Here is a 5,028-nt window from a genome sequence, read left to right on the forward strand (position 1 = left end):
ATGCGCTCTCTCGGCCCCGCCTGCCTCACAGGGTGTCTGTTGTGGGGAGGGGAAGGGAAAGGCGATTGTGAGGCTCTCTGAGACTCCTTTGGGTAGAGAAGGGTGAGGTACAAATCCAATCTCCTCTTCTTCCTCCTCCTCCTCTTCTTTCTCTTCGCAGGTGACGAGAGCGGCTTCAACATCCCCACCGTGACGCTGTGCCCTGAGGTTGCCAAGTACTTGGAGATGCCGGTGGCGGCCCTGGCCACGGAGCAGCCCCGGGACATGGAAGGGGTCGCCAAGCGCCTCTTCTGTGACGCCTACATGTACATGTACCAGAGCAAGAAGATGGCACTTTACAAGTGACCAGGAGGCCAGCAGCCCCGGCCTGTCCAGAGCTGAGCCCCCCCCCCCCGTGGGCTCGTCCATCGAGGTTCTCTTCCAAAGCTTCTCTCGTGCTGTTCGTAGAGTCCCCGTCTGGGGTCTGCAGTGCTCCTCTGCTTTGGGCGGCTGGTCGTTTTGAACTGTCTGGAGAGGCACCGGTTTTTGCAGCAGGGGGAGAATTTCTGTACTTTGCCGTGTTCTGCGCGTCATTCCCAGATCTTCTTCGACACGGGGTGGGGGGGGAGCCTGAATCTTACTTGGGACTTCAGCTCAGGGAAACGGGAGCTCAGCGACGGGCTTAGGGTGTGATGGGGGATAACTGAGGGGGGCGGTTCTAGTTCCAGCCTCCCCATTTCTCACTTTGGCCGGGTTCTGTGAATCCAGAGGCAACCGGGGGAAGACTCCCTCTTCCTTGGGAAAGAGGGAAATGTCTCACGCAAGGAGGACATTTTCCTGCAGTGAATTCCGGCCGGGTTTTGACCTGGGAATCCCAAAGGACCAACAACTGTGACTTTTCTGCGCACTGTTGCTTTGTCTGTCTGTCTGTCTCTGTGTCTTTGCGACAGTCCTGTACACGACGGCACTTTCATTGTTAGATGACCCCGATTTTTGACGGCTGTGGCTTTGGATTGGAACTAATTGCCGATGGCGTGCACTTTGAACCGGTGTCCTTGTTGCTTCAGCTGCTAGGTCTGTGGGTGGGGTGGTGGTCTGTGAGTGGGGTGGGACCCCCAGCCCATTCAGTCCTTCCTGCTATTTTCTCTCTCTCTCTCTCGAATCTCTGGTCCCAATCCCCTGTTCATCGGACATCCCGGATGGACTCAGCCACTTCTGCTGGTCTGCTCATCCTCGCCTTCTCTGCACTTTCTACATTGGCTGCCGCACTCCACCACTCTCGGCGCGTCATCAGGGAACGCAGCGTCCTGGACCGGGGTGGCGCGAGGCCGTTATGTGCAGCATCTCTGGGAAGTAGGCCGGCTGACCCCGCAGTTTGTTTAAGCGGGGCTCTGAACAGCAGAGTTTGGTTAATTCTCCTTTTGGAGACCCCCCCACCCCCCTTTGCCAACTTACCTCTGGTTGGATTTTTCCGCACAAGTTCCCAGAAGTGTGCTCAGTTGGTTCCTGTACCTCCTCCCACCAACTGTATGAGAAATTTCTAGCCACTAATTTCATCCGTGTGATTGTTGATCTTCCCTTTATCGTCTGGATCCTTTCATTTCCTTTTCCCGTAATTTCTTTGGACTTGGCTTTCTCCCCCCCCTTTGGGTATTACACACTTGGGGATTCTTCCGAGAATATCAAGAGAAACAATTCCTTATCATCACAGGTGTGTGTGTGTTCACATTGGGGGGGACAGACGGACTCTAATCCGTGTTCTGTATAGATCTTACAAAGCAGCTCTAGGTAACCGGGAGACATCTTCGTTCAGAAAATACTGTCAAGAGCCGAGAGAGACGTGCTTTTCATAGGAAAGGGGGCTCCGTTGGTGTCGGCTGGGTCTGATTTGATTGCTTACTGCCCTGTGCCCCTGTGAACAAATGACAGGGGACATTGGCCCTCTGCCGAAGAGGGTTGTCTTTGGGGAGAGAAACCTGGCTGAAAGGGGCAGAAATCCAGCAGGCTTACTCTGTATTTGCCTTGGCTCAAAGAAAGAAACAAATGGTGGCTACAGATGCAAGTGTTTTTCCTCTGGTGACGGTACCCTTTTCTCTTAGTCATGGGCTATATTAAGTAGTCCATCTGTGGGGGATCCTTCTCGCTTGGATCATCGTTGGCCGAGCTTGATGGATTCCTCTATTCTTTGCAATATTTGCTGTCTCTGTCGATGAGTAAGCAGTTCTCTCTCCCCTCTCCCCAAAGTAATTTATACCCTTGCCTGTGTGTTCTTTTTTCCTTTCGCTGTTTAATGTTTGCCTTAAGCAATCTCAGGGCAGGGGAGGGATACTTTTGTACGCCGTGGCACCAGTTCCAAAATATGTCTTCCAATAGAGATTTGTCTATGACTTGTGTGCTTGACTTCATTTTCTGAGAGTTCTCTGTCTGTCCAAGGACCAAGAGGGGGGAAAGGCCAGGGTGGCATCGTTGGGCTTTCACTGTAGAGCCAGTGTTCCCTCTAAGCTGAGTTAGTGTGAGCCAGCTCAGTTTTTTAGCCTCCGGCTCACATTTTTTGTCTCAGCTCAGGAAGGATGGCCCCAGAGCAAAGCTAATTTATGCAGTAACCCAATCACCTGCTCACAACTTTAATGCCAGTGGCTCCCAGAGTAGTAGTTTTGCTCACAAGACTCCACAGCTTAGAGCAGTGGTGGCGAACCTCTGGCACGGGTGCCAGAGGTGCCACTCAGAGCCCTCTCTGTCGGCACGCGTGCCATCGCCCCAGCCAGGCCCACCCCAGACCATCATTAAAGTGTCGAATTCTCTGCCAAATAATTTTAAGTAAAGGAAAGCATTTGGGATTGCTTTCCTTACTTTGTTTGGATCATCTTAAGTTAACGTATGAGTTGTTTTTTCTAAAGTAAAACCTTAGTATTCAGGTTAAATTGCCGTGTTGGCACTTTGTGGTAAATAAGTGGGTTTTGGGTCGCAGTTTGGGCACTCGGTCTCTAAAAGGTTCGCCATCACTGTAATAGGGCTTGCTGTGTCCCATGCGAGGACTGACCAATGGGTGCGGTCAGATGGTGTGCTGGGAGCGGTTTAAATGGCTCCGGCCCTGATGCGGTCTTTTTTAACCTGGAGAATTGCGATCACACTCCCCTCCTTGCTCCCGATCGCTGCGCTGTTGTTTTTCGCTCTCTCTCGTTTTGGGCATGCACACAGGCCGCCATCGGTGGAACTAAAAGTTTCGCGCCTGCGCAGAACAGCTGTTTCCACTTCAACCCGACTGCTGTAACGCTTCCCTTTAAACTTTAAAGGAACACTTCCCTTTAAGCGTTTACCGCCGAAAATGGCCTCCATGAGACCCCGAACTCATCTAAAGTCTAAAACTAGGCACCATTTAAACATTGTTTTTCATAACCCTGTGGCGGACCTCCGCCTATGCGCACACCGCCAACGCTTTTTTTAAAATGGCAGGCTTTCGAGTGGGGAGGGGGTTTAAACCGGAAGTGGCTTGACACCGAAGGTGCGATCACACAGGGGGAAAATGCGGCTGGAACTGGAGAATCAGGAAAACACCACTTGGGGACCTGGCATCAAAATACTCCGTGTTAAAGAGTTTTGAGCCGGAAAGCAACGTCTGGGGACGGGAGGCAGATGTTGATCGTGTGATCGCGCAGGTAAAATCCGTTTCTGAGGCGGGCCAAAAGTGGACTAAACGGCCCGTCTGAATGCACCCAATGAGTAGCAACGGGAGAGGCGGATGGCTCTACAACTGCAACCCAGGTGAGGCCAGGGGCTGCTATAGCTACCCAGCAGTCAGGACGTTGGAGGGCGAAGTCCCTCGCTCTCTCTGCATGCGCGATCAAATGGAGCTGTCTCCTCTGCACCTTCCATGTTGGCTGTTGCACTCCACTGTTGGTGCATCGTCAAAGAATACAGTGTCCTGGCCTGGGGTAGCACAAACGGGTTCCCAACTCGAGAGCCGGATTGGTGTAGTGGTTCAGAGCGCAGACTCTGGGAGAACCGGGTTTGATTCCCCGCTCCTCCGCATACAGCTGCCGGTGTGACCTTGGGCCAGTCGCAAGTTCAGATCTGTTCTCTCAGGAGCACTCCTCGAAAGAGCTCTCTCAGCCCCACCTACCTCGCAGGGTGTCTGCCGTGGGGAAGGGAAGGGGAATGCAAGCCACGCTGAGGGAAGGGTGGGGTATAAAACCAATCTCTTCTTTTTGAGCCTGGCAAGCAACTTCGGAATTATGACACGGGGCGGTGGGGGCTGATACGAAATGGCTGCCGCAGGAGGGGGAGCCAGCCACAAGACGGCTGCCGTCACTGATCTCCCGTCACACCGTGCTGATCCTTGTGCCCGCTTTCTAAAAGCACTTGATGGGCTTCACAGAAAGCGGTGGCAGGTGCCGCAGCACCCCACGTGCGCCACTGGCGTAGAGAAAACCAAGCCCTGCCCTCGGGGAGACGCCTCTCACCAGAAATTCAGACGGACACCTTTATATATAAATACTGGCTAAATAGATTTATTGTCATACAAAGGATACATGGAGGTCCCCCCCCCCTTCCCCGAGTTGCGGCGCAAGGGACACGGCCTCCTCGCGACCAAGTTGGTTCCCTGCTCGCCTTCCTTGTGCTTTTTTCTTCTCCCCTCTTTGCATCGGCAACCTTCCCTGCCCCTAAAGGAAGCTGGGGTGTGTGTGTGTCTCCCAGTGGCCGTGAAGCAGCCTGGGCCTAATTTTTTGTCACACTGGAGGTCCTTTTTGTGGCCCGCCGACTCCTTTTGTAACCCTTCCTGCCCTGTGGCATCTGCCCGTCTGACCTGACCTGACCACCCTTGTGCTTGTGGAAGTTAACAGCTTGAAGATGCTTTGTGGACAGACGTGAGTGGCAGGTACGTCGGCGCCCTGGTGGGGACCCATGGCCTGTCAGGGCTCTGGCTGGCTTGTTCGGACCCTCGAACCCACTGAAAGATAAATGTGGTTCATTTTTATCTCAAAGGGGATGAAGCTCCTGAAGGTCACGGGGACACGGACAGAGCTGCGGTGTAGAACAGGCGTATATCGT

The 5,028-nt window shown here is 53.4% G+C and overlaps 1 protein-coding gene across 1 annotated transcript in view; it reads left to right on the plus strand.

The window, feature by feature from the left end:
• Window positions 1-235, plus strand: part of LOC107121438 (ubiquitin carboxyl-terminal hydrolase CYLD-like) — a 37,774-nt gene extending 37,539 nt beyond the window's left edge. Inside the window, exon 14 of the mRNA XM_015424346.1 lies at window positions 161-235. The gene's annotated coding sequence lies outside the window, so the exon portion shown is untranslated. The remainder of the gene's footprint in view (window positions 1-160) is intronic.
• The last annotated feature ends 4,793 nt before the right edge of the window (window positions 236-5,028 follow it).

Source organism: Gekko japonicus, unplaced genomic scaffold, assembly GCF_001447785.1.
Source record: "Gekko japonicus isolate JY-2015 unplaced genomic scaffold, Gekko_japonicus_V1.1 scaffold3999, whole genome shotgun sequence".
NCBI lineage: Eukaryota > Metazoa > Chordata > Lepidosauria > Squamata > Gekkonidae > Gekko > Gekko japonicus.